Genomic DNA, 16,629 nt, shown 5'->3' with positions numbered 1-16,629 from the left:
TTAGATTCTGGATCGCATCTTTCAGGCTAGAGGCGTTAACGGGTCTGCTCTTCTTCCAAGGCGCAGCTCCTGTCTGTCTTCTCCCCAGGCTGATGAATTCACATGGGGTTGCTTTTGTTGGCAGAGGGGAAGCTCGAGGCTTCCATGAATGCAGCAGCGTGTTGCTGGTACCCGGGAACCTGAACCCCGTGCAGAGCTGGGCTCTGTCTGCTCCGCAATCCTTTACTTGCTTCCTGAGGCAGCCTCTTTGCACGTGAAGGGAGGCTTCCCCAGCGCCAGCACGCTGTCCTGGGGGAGGTCAGATGTGGCACCAGGAGTAAAACGCTGGGCTGTCTTGGGATAGCGGAATCTCAGCCTTGGAAAAGCAGCTTTTCATAGCCAGGCATGAGGCCCAGATTGTGTCACCGGCAGCTCCCCGCCCTGATTCTCTAGGCACAGCGCAGTTCTCTAACTGTTGGTCACTAACCTAGCATCTGACTCCTGATGGCAGCTGCAGGAGGTGCCAATGTAAATAGATTTTGGTGCCCTCTGATCGCTGGGCATCAGGGCATCTTCCTCCCCCCCCCAAGCATCCAGAGGCTGTCTCCCCATTAAGAAGCCCTCGTGCTTGAAAATAGCTCTTGCTCTGTTGTCTTTCAAGCGCCGCTTGAAACTGAGACGTGACCTTTCCCGGCCAGGCCCTGCAGGCGCCCGGCTGAGTTGAATAGTCGTGTTCCAGGCCCCAGTGACCTTCCTTAAACGGGCTGTAATCAGCACTTCCCAGGGCACGGCTTCCACTCCCAGCACGCCTGGGCCCAGCTCCCTGCCTGCTGCGACTGACCGTTGGTTTGCCCCTGCGGCATGGGAGCTTCCTTTCCTTTGGGGCAGCTGCCGAGATGGCAGAGTGATGCTTGGATCCTGACCGCCCACACTGGCGTGCCTCACCCAGGAAAATCCCCACCGGAAGCGAGTGAGGTTTTGCCTGGGGAAAAGCTTACAGACTGGGCCATGGTGAGCGTGAAATCCCTCGGTGCTGGGGGTGGAAAGCAGGGGCTGGAAGACGCGGGGTGTCTGACGGGGATGCTGTGAGGAGCTGGGGCAGGGCACCGTGGGAAACCGGAGCACCTCCGGCAGCAGCGCAGTGCTGGGTATCTGGGTGCGGGTTAAATGGGTTGCTGATCTCCAGGGCCGTTCACTTCCATCCTGGGCTGTTGTAGACATGGCATCCATCACGGGAGTCTGCTGTCATTCAGACCAGCGTAGGCTGTTTGTTTTGGTTGGTTGGCGGGTGGCAGTTACTAATCTAAACTGCTTTTTCCTTTTAAGGGAAAGGCATACGGGTTTTCTGCAGCTTCTGTGAGACACGGTTACTCTGTGACCTACAGTCTCGTCCCCTGCACAGTATCAGCGAGATAACCAGATGTCTGCCGTCTGATAGCACGGCGTTCCCACTTTATATTGCTGATCGATGGCAATTGATTTTCCTCCTGTGTAAACCTGAAGTAGCCAGGACTGCTGAGGGTTTTTTTAGTGCATGTAGCGAGCTCTCACTTCTCTCCTTTAGTTACAGTCTGAGCCTTTTCCTTCTGATAGGTAATTTCTGGGTCCTCAGCCCCCCCGCACCCCAGTAATTCTTCTGTATTCCATGCTGCCATCTCAGCTTAGACTGCCCCAAACGCACCCTCCACCGGCCGCACTTGAGTCATGAAAACGGGGGCTCACAGGTTGCCCACAATACAAGTGCCTAGGAAAACATCTGTGCTGCAATCTTGGATTTCGGTTAATTCATCTGCGGCTTTAATAACTGACTCCACTGCGGCGAATCTCTCCAACGGCCAGAGATGGGATGCTAGATGGGGAGGGCTCTGAGTTACCACAGGGAATGCTTGCCCAGGTGTCTGGCTGGTGGGTCTCGCCCACATGCTCGGGGTCGAACTGATCGCTGCATTTGGGGTCGGGAAGGAATTTTCCGCCAGATCAGATTGGCAGAGACCCTGTTTATTTTTTGCCACCTTCTGCAGTGTGGGGCACAGGTTGCCGGCAGGTTCAAACTAGCGTTAATGGGGGATTCTCTGTGACTGGAAGTCTTTAAATCTTGGTCTGAGGACGTCAGTAACTCAGCCAGGGGTTAGGGGCCTGTTACGGGAGTGGGTGATTGAGGTTCTGTGGCCTGCAATGTGCAGAAGGTCAGACTAGATGATCATGATGGTCCCTTCTGGCCGTAAAGCCTGGGGGTCTGTTCCCGTGGGTTATCTTCTTGCTGTTTTTCACTCCTCTTGCTTAACGAAATCAGAGAGACCCATCCACACAGGCGTGCTAGCAGGGCGCTCGGTGAGTTTGTGGCTCAGTGCAGACAGGTCTAAATCCAAGCGTGCAATCCAGAGGGGCCAGTTTCAATTCCAGTCAGGCCTGTCCCAGTTCGGGGTCAGTGCTGTGCAGCTGGTGGCTCTTGAAAAGGACTCCTGAAATGCAGCTCCTGGGGCGTGCCAAGGAACGGTCTCATGCCACGTCCGGGCTGGGGTGATGGCGCAGGGACCCCTACAGCTGGTGTTCCCGGGGAACAGGAGGAGCAGAAGAGGGTGAATCCCTTGGAATGTTTCCACTTGTCTGTGCCAGAATAAATGAGCTGTTCTCCTCCCTCCAGCCCCCACCCTGGACACTAATTGTCACCCCGCTGGCAGAGGGGGCAGTGATTGACTGAGCCATGGGGGTTGTTCCCCTCCTCTGCCCCTTGCCCAGGTCCCCCCAGGGCTGAGCGCATTGGCAGGGCTGCCGAAGGACAGGTGGCCAAGGCCCGTGGGGTCTGTTGTCAGCCAGCGCAGAGTGCATCCTCTACCCACCACCACCGGTCCCGTCTCTGTGGAGTGCAGCCAGGCCACGCCGTCCTCGAGAAGTGGTGTCTGGAGTCCCCGCACGCCCAAGGGTTGGGGGGGCCCCTCGGCTCACAGAGCTCTGAGCGCTGGGCGGGGATGCTGGTGATTTGTCGTCATACGGACGCGCGTGGGGCAGCAGTGTCCTGAACGAGGGTCTCATGGCCAAAAGCTTCCCCAGTGTCGCTGCCCCGGAGGGGGCGCTAGCGTAGACCAGCTGCTGTCGTGCCTATGCTGTGCCCAGAGCAGGCCGCTGTGACGCGGCGGCTGAAAGGCCAGCGTCTGGCTCCACTTAGAGCAGGAAAACCCCATGGCGGCAGGCGGGCCAGACTGCTGAGCGGTGCCGCCTCGCTCCCTGACCTGCCTGTCTAGGGTCTCGTGCTGTGCCCATCTCCGGGGTGTCTGGGCTGAGGCTAAGCTTGCCTGACCCTCTCCCTTCCTTTCCCTGCGCCCCCACCGGAGCAGGAAGTGAAAATCCCGGGTCCCCCTCAACCCCACAAACGGGGGAGGCCTGGGAGTTGTCTTTAGGGGCACCATCCCCATCTCGGTCTGCCCGTCCGTGGTCACAAGGGGCCACTCAGCTGGAAGGGAAACTGGTGGGTCAGGCCCTGGGCCAACAGGCCGGCTCATCCGCTGCGAGCGAAGGCAGCGCAGCCGCCCCACTATTAACGCGCCACAATGATCATCAGCACGCATTGTAATCATTAAGACTATTAGAAGGAAATGTTCCCTTGAAGCTAATGTCAGACTTTGTGTTCTGCTTTGCAAACGCTCACAATTAATGCCAATCAGATTCAGGAATAAGCCAACTTGAAATCATGTCTGTTTCATCTCGTTTGTCAGCTGTTGCCATTCTGTGTTGTACATTTTCATACAATTGCTATAAACATAAAAGGGAAACTCCACATTCTTCAGAGGGCTCGTGTATTGTTCTGTGTTCCTTTTAATTACTCTGCATTCACAGGCTCATCTGGCCTCACAAAATAGGCAAGAGAAAGTAGGTCTTTGTAAAACAAATATATAAATCTTGATAGATGCCTTATTTTCCTATTCAGTGATTGTTAGATTATCTACAGCTAAATAAGAAAAGCCTGTTAATTTCCCTTTTGCAGGGAGATTATTTTCTCTTTGCTCAGAATTTAGGCTGTTTTGTGTGTGCGTGCGTTTCCTCTCGAAGGAGATATCAGAGGGGAGCGAGCGAAGGGTGGAGGAAGCTGGAATCTGACCGGATGGTGGTATAATCCCTGTTACAAAAGTACACATAAATTAGAAGAATTCCTCCTGTAATCTGAGAAATCGATCTTTTCTGCTGAACTAGCTCATTAAAGAACACATTCATTTCCACCTCTCCGGGTGAGAAGGGTTTAAATCTCCCAAGCTCTCTGCTACCAGATAGACTGAGGGTGATGGACTCTTCTTAAATAGTAAAAGAGAGAGTTGATTTTTTTTTTATTTTATTTATTTTTTTTGCAGACTTGCAGCACAGACGAAGCGTAACCTAATTAGGCGAGGCTGGTGGGTATGGGCGCCGCTGCAGCTTTAGGAGATCACCGCCTTGAATAGCTTCCCCATCTGTCGACTGGTAAATGTATCGCTTTCCTCAATACGCGGCTTTGATTACATGCCGGGCCTCGGCCGCCTCCCCTCGCGCTGTGAAAAGAGACGTCTCCCCGAGAGGATGAGGTTTCCAGAGGCCACACTGGCAGGACGGAGAGGAGAGCGCTGATGTGGGAGAGAGGGCTTTTGTGTTTGCTCACTGCTCAGGGGGCAAAGGGGACACGGGGGAGATGGGGCGGGAAAAGGGACGTGGGGGAGTCGTGCCGACCCTGAAGGCCCACAGCGGGGTGAAACATGCGCTGTTGATTCACAGAGCGCTCCATTGTACCCGGCTGCGTGGTGCGCAGAGGGCGAAGGGCGGGCGGGAGCCAACCTTAGACCAATGGCAAACTTCCCTGCGGAACCATCAAGGCTAGAGCAAAGGGGCGTCGTGGATGCCAGCTCCAGTGTCGGCAGCGAGGTGTGTGTCTGCTCTGCGTAGGTCGGAGCCGGGTGCTTGGCCGGCGCGGGCGGGTTCTGATGAAGATGGTGCCAGCTGCTGGCAGACGTACGCGGGCAGGGTGCTAGGAAAGCTGCGCAAGTGAGGGCACGCCCAGCGAGGGTAACCTCAGCACGACTTCTGCTCTGTCGCCGCCGGGTTGTGGGGGGAGGCGTGGCTCTGTGCTGGACGGATGGTGGTGGAGGCTGGAGCATGGGGGCCAATTTGTGGTCTGCGTTAACAGGCTAGGATGTGTGTAGGTTGTGCTGTGTGTGCGTGTGTGTGTGTGTGTTGCCGTAAAGGCTCTATGCAAACATGTTAATTTGTTTTCTTTTTTCCCTTGCTTTCCACGATAATTGGCTGCATTTGAAGTCTTTGTGGAAGCCTTTGATTATAGTAATTTCAGCGGTGTGATCTACCCTGGATTCCTTCCTTAGATTCTTTCACAGTTCAGGCACTTGGGGCCTGTAATTACATGAGCCGGTGCAGCTCTGCCTTGGCTTACAGTGTAGATTGGGCTAGCTGCCCTCTGGCTGCTGCCGCCCTTGGTCTGGGCAGCCGAGCGTCTCAGGAGCGCCCGGGATGTTCAGAGTGAGGGGCTCTTGGACGGCCAGCGAGCCGGGTGCAGGGAGTGTGGAGTTAGCAAAGCTGGGCCACTCTCGCCCCCTCTGTAGAGATGCAGGGGATTAGCAGAGCTGCGCAGTTCGCCTGCCTGCTCGCGTGGCAGTCCAAGAGCTTGGCCAAGCTCTGCTGAGCTCCCTGGCGCTCTTGGAGCCACATCTGATGAGCTATTGCTGGGGGAATGGGGGGGTGGGGCTAGGGTATTTGCGCCACTGACATGAAACTTAGCGCTAAGTCCTGCCAGTCCGTCCGGGGCCGTACGTGTGTGGAAGAGCCATGCAGTGCAGGCTGAAATGCATGCGACACAGCTGGGAAGTAGAGTTCCTGCATCCAGCATGGAAAGGGGTGTAATGGGTGGGTGTGTGAACCTTGGTTGGCATCTCACTCAGGGCCGGGGGCGTTCAAGACTCCTGCCCGAGGGGCTGCGTGCACTAGAACCGGAGCGGCCAGTGAGAGCTGGCGGATGGGATCCCCGGTGCTCTGACCCTTTCTGGCAGCTCCACCAAGCGCCTCTGTTTGCAGGCTCCCTGCCCTGAGCCTTCATTCCCGCCTGGCACCCTCCCAGTTCCGATGCAGGGGGGAAGCCCACCTCCCCAGGGCGAGGAGCAGGAGCAGCGATGTAGGACCGGGCAGTTGAGATTTGACTGCCTGGCCCGGCCCCCCCGAGAAGCGAAGCCCCGAGGGCCGCGGTGCTGCCTTGAAACCTCTTCCTATCGAACTCTTCCAAACGTGCGGCCGCCGGAGCAGGGGCGGCGCCTGGGATTGAAATGCCGCGTAATTGCGTCTGACAAGCGTGATTTCTTTTCAAAGCCACGGCGGTGAGGCTTTTTGAAAGGCCGCCCCGGAGGCGGCGTTCCTCCCGCGCGCGCCCTGATCAGACGTGACTTCGCCAGTGTAAAAACGAGGGGAAATACGTACGTTTTAAACACCGCCCCGCCGGAATCCTCCGTCACCGCCGCGCGGGCCGGCCCCACGCCTCTCCTTCGGCTGCTCTGTTCTTGCCCCCAAAACGAAGCCACCCACGTGGCGCTTGACCTTTGCTAACGTGTCTGCTCCCTTGGTTGGGGTCTGACATTTCATTCCCACTCTCGCCTAATGACCTTCTCCTCGGAGATGCGTATGCACTTGCCACTTCCAATTACCGACACCCCTGTCCGCCTCTTTCAGCTGCTTTCCACCTATTTCCCTCTCTGGCAGAGCTGCTCCCCGCCCCTCCCCCTGGAGGATGACTCTGTAAATCGAAGCAGACAGCATCCCGGCAGTTTGTCTGTCTGAGCCAGCAAGAGCTAAGCCCTCTGTCTAATCTAGTCCCCGGCAGCACGTGGCCGCTCCTGGTGTCACCTTGGCCCTATGTTTATCCTCTTCACGTGCCAATTAAAGCGACCCTGGCCCCTGTCCACACCAGGCCCGGCCGCCGACGCAAGGAGTTGGTATTGCTACGACTTGTCCTGCAGCGGGGTTACGCGGCCGCTCCTCGGCGTATTTGCTCTTTCCCCTGGTGATCAGTGGAAAAGGAGAGCTGTGGCTGAGCGCCGCGTGCTGGATTTAAGCATGGGCCGGCACGTTGCCCAGGTGCCGTTCTGTCCCACTGAGGGCCGATGGGACCTGGGCTCGGCCCGTTCCGTGCGGTGAGCTAGCGTGGAGCTGCGGCGCCGGCGTGTGGCTGCTGAGGTGAGGGCGCTGCGCTGTGCGCACGGGGGGCCTCATTACGGAGTTGCACCAGGGAGCCGGCGGAGGCAGAAGCGAGCCAGGAAGGGCCCTGGCCTGCCCCTTTTCCATGCTCCAGATCCGGTTCTGGGGCAATGGCTGTGGAGGCCGAAGTCCCAGCCTGCGCTGCGTCCCCCACTACCTCACACCACACCTCTGGGCTGCTTTTTCCTCCCTGATGTTCCTGAAATCTCTCCTCTTGTCCAGGTCCCCTTCTTCCCCCCAGTCCTCTGGGACCCCCCACCCTCCCTGCAGCCAGCTGGCTGCCCCACTGCACGGCAGCTGGTCTCATCCCCCTGGCCCTGCCCTAGGAGCCTTGCCCAACTCTGACTCCTCCTCGCGCAGCGTGGCTGGTGAGATCTATGCTGGCTAGTGTCTGGTCCTCGGGTTCCTGCTCACGACACCGCAACCGTGCAAGCGACTCGTGAGGCCTCCTGCTCGTGGTGGAAATGAAAATTGCACAAATTCTTACATTTATGTGATGATCGGGGAGGGTGGCGGGGACAAACTCTGTAAGTGTAGGGGCCTGCATGAAACAGCCCCTTTATCTCAGGGTTTTATGCTGTGCCCATCACCGTGGTATCTGAGCCACAATTTCTATTCTAAATAGAAGGTCGGTGTGGCTACAGTGGATCAGATCAGGGGTCCATCTAGTCCAGGGTCTAGTCTCTGACAGTGGCTGAGTTCTCCATTTAAAATATCCAAATTCCCTGGAGCCACCAGTTCCAATCAAGGCAGGTGTGACTTGTCCCGTCCTGCTTCCTGCCAGCTCTGGTGTTGGGCCACTCTGCCTTTTGGGCTCAGACCTTTAAACGTGACCCACAATTTGCTGACTCAGCTTTGTTTCAGCGCCATCTCTCCTCTCCATCTTCTCCTCTGTCTCCTGTACCATGTGCCGATCGGCTGTTGCTTTTCTCCCCAGAGTTTGGCTGCATTTCATTGGTGCTGTTTGTGATGCACTTCGCAGATCCTTCAGTGTGGATCATCCTATATAAATGCAAAGTGGTGATGGTTAGATATATTCCGCTGATTTTGAAACAAGATGCCTCTTGCAACAAACGGTTCCCTAATCAATAGACTGCTGATGGACCTCTTTTATAATTCCACGTGTAATTTTTCCATCAGATGTCTGTCTGTCTCTCTTGTAAGAAGTCAATGTGGCATCGTGCAGTTTTACCAACTGGCTCTATTCCCCCAGCACAGCAGCACGTTTCTCTCACTGAGGTATTTACAGAGGGCCGCTCACCGGGGCATGTAGGGAGTGTGTCCCTTACCCAGTGCCACTTGCTAATTCAGGTCTCTGAATCTCCCGTCGTTCTTTTTACTGGAGATCTTGCTTTATACCAGTTTGGGTGTTTGAGGCTAGGAAATGGATGGGGTCTGAGAGTGACATTCCAAGAATCTTAGGTTACTATAGGAGCAAAAGTCTTCTCCCTTAACATCTCGTGTGTTCAGAACATCTCCTCTGTGATTTCCAGGCAGAGGGAGTGTTTGGGGGGGGGAGGGTGTCACTGGCTGCCATGGGAATCAAGCTGGGCCCGTCCCCCATATGAGTGACGTGGGACTAGAGAAATATGGGCACGCTATTTCCCAACCATTCTACTGGAAGGCGGTGGTGCATTTTGCCTGTAATGAAGTAATAATTGTAGCTCATCAGTATAGCGAGGCTGGAGGCATTATTACTGGATTCAGTGCAGTGCGCTGATTTCTCAAGTCTCAAAAGTAATGTCACCTCCATTTTTCACATTGCACTTTTCTCTCAATAAAGGCGGGGCTGTTCCACCGGGGGTGGCATCTGCAGACCCTGTTGCGGTGCCTGCCAAAGAGAGAGTTTGTGCCAAAGCGAAGGCTGACAGCAAATCCTCCAAAGGAATGGAAGTGGCTCCGAAGTGAAGGACCGAATGTAGTCACTTTTTAAAAGGGGTTTTTATCAACTCCAGGAGTTGCTGGGTCTGTGTTCTTGGAGTGGCTTTACAAAAACAATTGAGGGGTTTTTTTAAGCATCTTCCTTGAGCATTTTGCAATCAAAAGAAACAAAATGTGGCCTCTTGGCTTTTAAGATTCCACTACAGTGCTGTGAATGCAAATGCAACGGGCGCCTGGCTCTTCTCAGTTCAGCTTATACCTCTTTCCAAAGCAACATAAGCTAAACCCAAAAGCCACTCGTATTCCGGGAGAAAAATCAACCCAGGCGTGTTACCAGCATAACCTAAAGCGATAAAATCCACACCTCGGCTTGCACCAGTATCATTTGCCCCTGTGACAAGCCATGAGGGCAATACAAAACTCAACTTGCTTCAGAGACGAAAAGTAAGTGAGGCTCCAAACCCCCTATGCCCAGCATGGGTCTGTGGTGACTTGAACGGGACTCAAGAACCTGTCTCCTGCAGAGCACTATCCAGTCACCGCACTCCTGTGCATCATCGTATGTTGCAGAACTGGGGCCTTTGACAGCCAAGATCCTTTTGATAGTCGAAGGTGTCGCTAGTAACCGAGCGAAGGAATTTTTTTTCCAACTTCTGTATCGCTCTCTCTCAGCTCGGTTATTCGGCTCTGGTTCTTCTGCTGCCCAGGTCTGCAGTCATTACGAAGGCATTTGAGACGTTGGTTTTGCGGTTTATTAACCTGTTAGAGAGCTCTTCCCGCTCACAGCTAAAATAGATCTTTAATCTCTACCCAAAATAGCTCATTTGACAGGAGGCGTCCTTAAAGCTGACATAAATTTCACCAGGCTGCCCTGCCCCCCGCCTCGGTGTCTGCAAATGCTATATAGCACTCGGGTGGTTGTTTTTTTTAATTCTGTTGTTATGTACACATCTGATACCTTATTTCTTCCATCAGCTCATTTGTAGCAGTCACCAGGCAATTTACTCCCCTCCTCTGATTCAATTTACTCTTTGTGCTGTCACAGCCGTTTCTCGAGGCAGGGCTGAATTTTTAAAGTCGTCGTCCCATCTTTCGTGGCCTCGTTGGGAAGCAGAAGAGTTTGTTTGCTTTTAAAACCGGCACTTTTTGAAGCTGGGTTGGAAGGGAAAAAAAAAATCTGGTCAGAAGCCCAGGATCAGATGGAATCAGTGGGGTTGGTGATTGCTGATCAGCATCTGAAAGGGATGATTTTGGGAGGTTTAAAAAAGAAATCGTGGATCAAATCCTGGAAGATTTCCTTTGGGAATTCCCCTGGGTGTTAGTGAGTTTGTTTTAGCGAAGATCTTATCGTTTGGGGGTGAGTGGGGAACCCTAACCTGTTGCTAATACCCCTGTAGCTTTCTTGGAACCTAGAGACTATCTAACACTGAATCCATCCAGTCATTGTTGCTGGCGCTGCTTGTTTGACCTCCTTTGTCCCTTGCACGGTGAAATGAGACGGTCAGACCTCACTCCCTCTCCAGTTCCTCTTCCCTTGAGTTGCAGCTGACTGACGAGATAACAAACCTGGGCTTCCGTGGCTTCCCGCTGGGCGGTTCGGCTCTGCAGGGGATGTGCAGTGGTCAGCAGCTTCCTTAACTCATTTACCTGCTGACAGTTGGTAGAAAAGCTTCAAAACCCGGCCCCCAAAGGAGGCAAGTCGCGTCGCGGAGCCAGGCCAGCAAGGCAGCAGCTCAGCGCTTCTGCTGTCCATTGTGGCTCGTTTGTCGTTTGGTTGTTTTCCCCGAGCTCGGGTGCCAGTGCCTTCGGCAGGGTGTGTTTCAGAACAAGGGGGTGATAAATGCTTTGGCGTGTAAACCCCCGGCTGCAGGAAATACCCCCCGGCTGCAGGAAATACCCCCCGGCTGCAGGAAATACCCCCCGGCTGCAGGAAATACCCCCTGGCTGGAGCTGTGGCACTGCCGGTTCAGGCAGCGTTTTGTGTGCTGAAGCGACTCTGGCTTTTCTCGGGCGTTGGTTCTGGGCAGGGAGGCGGTGGTTGTCCTGGGTGGGGAATGCTGCCTAGAAGGAAAAAGCCGGAGGCTCTCTGATATCCAGCGTCTCTTCTCCCCAGCTAGATGTGCTGGAGGTTGCCAAGCCTTACGGGACCTAAAGGCCGTTCTGTGGGCTGGGCGTGGGCAAACGGTGTTCCTTGGGGTTGGGCCCTGGTGGGCTGTCTGTGGGAATTCCTGTCAGGTTGGCTGTGTGCTCCCGGTTCTGGGGCACCAGCTCCAGGGCCGATGCGGCGTGCTCACAGCTCTGAGACCACCTGAGGTGGCATGGTTCAGCGTAGCTGGCTCCGCTCTGGAGCAGCCCTAGACCAGATTAGCGGCCTGAGATGCCTTGACGGGTGCCCGGGGAGCTGAGGGGGTGCAACAGGCCCAGGTTGGGCTCCATTGGCAACGTGGGCCAAGCCGGAGGTGCCCTGACCAGTGTGTGGGGAGCCGCGGTTGGTACAGCCGGCCCAGCGCGGAGGGAAGACGGAGATTTGTGAGGATGCACGTGGCGGGAGTGAGCAGCCGCTGCCTGCCTGGGTCGCTCGCGGTGCCTTGATCTGTGAGCTGTTCTCCTAGCCTCCGTCGTTTCTCAAGGGCCCGTCCCCTGCTCCCAGAAGGCTGCCCACTTGCGAGGCTGCCGCTCGATCCCGGGCGAGGTACCAAGCCAGGGTCGCTTGTCCTTGGGCGCTGCTTCTCCCCCTCCACGCGAGGGGCAGGTGACCAGGGGGCGGTGGCGTCCCGGGTGGCATCGTCTGTCTGGTCTGAATGAGGCTGTGCTGAGCAACCTTCAAGACCCTGCCAAGAGAAGAGGCTGGGGGAAGAGCAAAGAGGTGATGCACAGCTTTTGGAATTGCCCGGGACTCTTCTGCCTGTTAAGTCAAGTTGACTTTTATGCATAGTTTTCAAAGTCAGTCCAACGCTGAGCGAAGGAGGTCACGGCAGAGCCCAGCTTCCCCTTTATTGCTGTTTTAATTAAAAGAACTGTTCCATAAGGACAAAGGATAAGCTGCTCGCTCCTCGGCGGCTGTTTTAATTGAAGAGTTGCTCCAGCCGGGATCTGCTTTGGGGTTTGGGTTGTTTTGGGTTTTTTTAGATGAGTGTTTTGCATACAATAACACCCCCCCCCCAACTCCCCACTTTTAAAGCTCTGAAACTCTTGGCTCGTACTGCAACCTTGGGCCATTTCTCTTTTTATTGCCAGGGTGTGAAAACACAAAGGAAAGAGGGGTGGGGAGATGGCAGCAAAATGTTACCTCAGCAAAGAACCGGGGGGCTGGGAAAGCTGTAAAAGGGAGTGGGTTTGATATGGCCCCAAGGGGCTCCTTGCAGGATGTGACCTTCCCCCTGTGAGAGGGATCCAGCCTTTAATAACGTGCTTGTGCCTAGACTTCTCCCTGAGCTGCATGGAAACTTTTTAAAGACACCATAATAGAGGCTCAGTTTAAAGGTATGTCCCAAATTAAAAAACACAGCAAGAGGACCAAAAAAGTGCCATCATGGCTAAACAACAAAGTAAAAGAAGCCGTTAGAGGCAGAAAGGCATCCTTTAAAAAGTGGAAGCTAAATCCTGCTGAGGAAAATAGAAAGGAGCGTAAACCCTGGCAAGTGAAGTGTAAAAATATCATTAGGCAGGCCAAAAAAGAATGTGAAGAACAGCTAGCCAAACACTCGGAAAGTAACAGCAAAATGTTTGAAGTACATCAGAAGCAGAAAGCTGCTAAGCAACCAGTGGGGCACTGGACGACCGAGATACTAAAGGAGCACTCAAGGAAGATAAGGCGATTGCGGAGAAACTAAACGAATTCTTTGCATCCGGTCTTCGTGGCTGAGGAGCGAGGGAGAATCCCAAACCTGAGCCATTCTTTTTAGGTGACAAATCTGAGGAACTGTCCCAGAGTGAGGTGTCAATAGTGGAGGTTTTGGAACAAATTAATAAATTAAACAGTAATAAGTCACCAGCACCAGATGGATTTCACGCAAGAGTTCTGAAGGAACTCCAATGTAAAATTGCTGAGCTATTACCTGTGGTATGTAAGCTATCATATGGGTGAGCTTTTGTACCAGATAACTGGAGGATAGCTAATGTGATGCCAATTTTTTAAGAAGGCTCCAGAGGCGATCCCGGCAATTACAGGTGGATAAGTCTAACTGCAGTACCAGGCAAATTGGTTGAAACTATAGTAAAGAACAGAGTTATCAGACACATAAATGAATACAGTTTGTTGGGGAAGAGTCAATGTGGTTTTTGTAAAGGGAAATCATGCCTCACCAATCTACTAGAATTCATTGAGAGGCTTCAACAAGCAGGTGGACAAGGGTGATCCAGTGGATGTAGTGTACTTAGATTTTCAGAAAGCCTTGTCACTAAAGTCCCTCACCAAAGGCTCTTAAGCAACGTAAGCTTTCATGGAATAAGAGGGAAGGTCCTCTCCTGGGTCAGTAAGTGGTTTAAAAGATAGGAAACAAAGGGTAGGAATAAATGGTCAGTTTTCAGAATGGAGAGATGTAAATAGTGGTGTCCCCCAGGGGTCTGTACTAGGACCAGTACTGTTCAACATATTAATAAATGATCTAGAAAAAGGGGTAAACAATGATGTGGCAAAATTTGCAGATGATACAAAACTACTCAAGATAATTAAATCCAAAAAAGACTGCAAGAGTTACAAAGAGATCTCTCAAAACTGGGTGACTGGGCAGATGAAATTCAGTCTTGATAAATGCACATTGGAAAACAGAATCCCAACTATACATATACAATGATAGGGTCTAAATTAGCTGTTACCACTCAGGAAAGAGATGTTGGAGTCATTGTGGCTATTTATCTGAAAACTTCCACTCAGTGAGCAGCGGCGGTCGAAAAAGCTAGCAATGTTGGGAATCATTAGGAAAGGGAAAGATAAGACAGAAAATATCGTATTGCCTCTTTATAATTCCATAGTACATCCACATCTTGAATACTGCGTGCAGATCTGGTTGCCCCATCTAAAAAAAGATACTGGAATTGGAAAAGGCACAGAAAACGGCAACAAAAATGATTAGGGGTATGGAACAGCTTCCATATGAGGAGAGATTAATAAAACTGGGACTTTTCAGTTTGGAAAAGAGACGACTATGGGGGGATATGACAGAGGTCTATAAAATCGTGATTGGCGTGGAGAAAGTAAATAAGGACATGTTGTTTACTCCTTCTCATCACACAAGAACAAGGGGTGACCAAATGAAATTAATAGGCGGCAGGTTTTAAATGAGCAAAAGGAAGTATTTCTTCACACAACGCACAGTCAATCTGTGGAACTCCTTGCCAGAGGATGTTATGAAGGCCAAGACTATAACAGGGTTCAAAAAAGAGCTAGATAAGTGCATGGAGGATAGGTCCATCAATGGCTATCAGCCAGGTGGGCAGGGATTGCTGTTTGCCAGAAGCTGGGAATGGGTGACCGATCACTTGACGATTCCCTGTGCTATTCATTCTTTCTGAAGCACCTGGTGTTGGCCGCTGTCGGAAGACAGGAGACTGGGCTAGATGGACCATTGGACTGACCCAGTGTGGCCGTTCTTAGGCTCTTAAGGGAAGAGCTGCAGGCTGGCTCTCCAGAAGATGTGAACGCCGACCCGTGTGGGAACTAGTGATGGGAGCACCAGGCTAAGCTGAGATAAGCCGATGCCTCGTGTAGCCAGCACTGTCCAAAGCTGCTGTAATCGGTATAGTCGTCCCTTGTCTAGTGCTTTTCACCAGTCGCAGAGCTGGGAATCCTGAGTTAACCAGGTTATCCTGGGCCTCCATTCGACCATCCGAGCCCCCTTCGCTGTGATCAGAGATCATCTTTTAAAGCCTAGGCGAGAGTGGAGCTGGGCCGGAATCCAGCAGCATGAAAATCCGGCTAACCATGCCTAGGCATTTCACTTCCTGCTGTCACAGGGTGGGACACGGGATGGGTGAGGGGGCAGGACAACTCCTCACCAGCTGGCCCAAAACCCTTAAAAATAAACAAACAAACCAGCTAAACAAAGAGCAGGAAAATAATCGCTTTTAGCATCATTATCCATTCCAGCCAGCAGCCTGCAATTCTAATCAGAGGAGCCTGGGTTGCTTTAAGAGCTATGGGTTTTAAAGATCACAAGAGGGGTTAGAGAAAATTACCCTTGACTCTTACATGCTAATGTAATCTCTAACCAGATCTTCAGTACTGCAGCTAAAATTGCTTTTTAGATTAACATTTAATTATTAACAGGGCTCTGTGAAAGGCCTGGGGTGCGGGAGGGGGGAGAGCAGGGAGCTGGCGGCGCTGAATGTATTAGACAGGCCTGATGGAGACATTTGCAAGCCAAGAGGGGAAGGTCGTTGCGCGGCCGACGGTAATGCGCCCTGCTTTATTGCGGCCCTCGGCAAGGTGTCGTCAAACTTTCTTTTTGATTTTTATCTTAGATTTCCCATAATTTACCGAGGGGTGACCTTTCCCATGGTAACTCATTCCAGGACCAAACTGTCAGCTTTGCTAATTGACTAGCGTGCCCTCCTTTCCCTGCCAAGGCTGAGCATCAATTACCTGGGAACTTCCAGCACAGAATGTTTGTAAGAGAGGCCGCCCGGGAAGCCAGGCATCCCTCCACTGCCACCCCCAGAGCAGCCTGCATGTCTGCGTGTAGAGCGGCGGCATTGAAATGAGACAAGGGAGCGGTCCGAGTGCAGGCCAGGGGGCCAGGGCTCCCTCGCAACGACTCTTCACGGGGGCTTCGGGTCAGTCGCTCAACCTCTCTGTGACTGTTTCCTTTTCTGTACAATGCGTTGATTTGTACTGCAATGGTGCCCAGAGACCCCAGTGTGCTAGGTGCTGTACAAATACAAACGGTCTGTGCCTCCCGGGGGAGGGGATCTGGAGGCACTGTAGAGGCGCGTTGAAGAGGGAAGGTTAGAAGGAGCTCTGTCCTTACGGGGTGTATCTGGGGAAATGTCGCCTTTTCGGTTCTGCTTGAAGCAGTTATGGTGGAACTAAAGCTCTCTGTGCCCTAAGCCCCTTGATTTCCCTCCTCTGATCTATTGTCTGGACCGTGGCTACCTCCTAATATCCTGGCATTTCAGTAGTGCCTTTCATTGCACAAGGGCTGCTTGCGGCACTCCGTCTCCTGTGCTCCCCTCATGGTGCAATCTGCCCTGTGTTTATGCAGAGGGGTTACAGAGGCAGGGCAGCCCCCAGCTCCATCACGCCCTGGAGCGCACGCAGGGTGTGCCGCACCCCGCCTCAGCTTGGGGGGTGGCAGCTGGGGGAGCGGGTGACGGTCAGGAATGCTGGCGGGGCGACGGAGATGGCTGTGCTGCTGTGGCTTTCGGCACTGTGCCGTCGATTTCCCCCTGCTGGGCCCCAGGCTCGTGACGATAAATGGCGTTTGGACGGCTCAGCCTTTGCCGGGAAGCGCGTCGCCATGTCAGCTGCCTCCGCGGTAGCTCTGCCGGCGTCCCAGCTGCAGTCACTGCCCTGACACCAAGCCGCAGGGGGTGCTTCGGTGAGCCAAAAGT

General features: G+C 53.4%; 1 protein-coding gene across 3 annotated transcripts in view; it reads left to right on the top strand.

Annotated features, from left to right (window-relative positions):
* FAM222A (family with sequence similarity 222 member A) overlaps positions 1 to 16,629 on the top strand; it is a 100,976-nt gene that overhangs the window by 15,879 nt on the left and 68,468 nt on the right. Inside the window, exon 2 of one of the 3 annotated variants that reach the window (XM_067539450.1) lies at positions 4,323 to 4,431. The exons of the other annotated variants lie outside the window; for them this stretch is intronic. The gene's annotated coding sequence lies outside the window, so the exon portion shown is untranslated. The remainder of the gene's footprint in view (positions 1 to 4,322; positions 4,432 to 16,629) is intronic. 3 annotated transcript variants of the gene reach the window in all.

The sequence above is a fragment of the Emydura macquarii genome, unplaced genomic scaffold (genome assembly GCF_026122565.2).
Source record: "Emydura macquarii macquarii isolate MOO-44397 ecotype Brisbane River unplaced genomic scaffold, CSIRO-AGI_Emac_v2 contig_554, whole genome shotgun sequence".
NCBI lineage: Eukaryota > Metazoa > Chordata > Testudines > Chelidae > Emydura > Emydura macquarii.
Note: the sequence above shows the minus strand (reverse complement) of the source record. Positions and strands in the feature narration are given on the sequence as shown.